The sequence below is a fragment of the Protopterus annectens genome, chromosome 1.part2 (assembly GCF_019279795.1).
Source record: "Protopterus annectens isolate FY-2018-M chromosome 1.part2, PAN1.0, whole genome shotgun sequence".
Lineage (NCBI taxonomy): Eukaryota > Metazoa > Chordata > Ceratodontiformes > Protopteridae > Protopterus > Protopterus annectens.
Window position 1 is genome coordinate 907,421,452 of NC_056727.1, and position 761 is coordinate 907,422,212.

At 33.1% G+C, this 761-nt stretch overlaps 1 protein-coding gene across 2 annotated transcripts in view; it reads right to left on the reverse strand.

Annotated features, from left to right (window-relative positions):
• Positions 1–233: 233 nt before the first annotated feature.
• The window catches only part of STUM (stum, mechanosensory transduction mediator homolog), a 729,290-nt gene continuing 728,762 nt past the window's right edge, over positions 234–761 (reverse strand). For both annotated transcript variants that reach the window (XM_044059626.1, XM_044059616.1), the window contains one exon: positions 234–761. This exon is cut by the window's right edge and continues 827 nt beyond it. The gene's annotated coding sequence lies outside the window, so the exon portion shown is untranslated.

Below are 761 nucleotides of genomic sequence, written 5' to 3' on the forward strand. Positions count from 1 at the left end.
ACTAAAAGAAGCAGTTGTAAGAATGCCATACATGAGGCAATCCGTCTTAAAATGGTGACTGTTTCAAAAATGTGACAGTTCTTGAGAAAACAGAAATCTAACAGCAGAAGACCCACTTGTTACAAAATTTTCTGTGGTTTAGCTATACTTATGCACGTTAATACTTAATCCCAGAATTTGATCTGTGACCCTGTGAAATCTATGTTATACATAAATGCAACTTACACGTCAAGGAGAGCTATTATAAGAAAGTATATTAAAAACACAGAGAGAGGGACTTCATTCTGGAATATCTATATCAAACAAAGTGACAAACAGCTGAAATTTCTATTACAGTTGGTACAATTCAAACTTCTATCAAAGTTACATCAGTTATTCTATAAAATCACAAATTGTTTATATTTAACAATGTCCATAGCACTGGAAATAGTGATACTTAACAAAAAAGCTCAGTGAAGATTAACATAAAAAAACAGAATTACAATTTGTTACAACTCCAGTGTGCCTGATAAAAAATGAAACTCCAAATACACAAAACGATCAAAATTAGAGTTATTAGAGAGTTTCTGAGGTTTACAGTGATGACAAAACCCAGGGCACATAAAGTTAATAAACATCATGATCATTTTGGCAGTAGAGCATGAACCTCACAGTCATCACCTGTCCTATTTTTTTCAAGCGCAGGTGGACCATGAATCCAAGTAAGAAAAATGTTTATGTTCCACCAAAATTAGGGTGGCATTTGCTCCTAAAATGAAAAA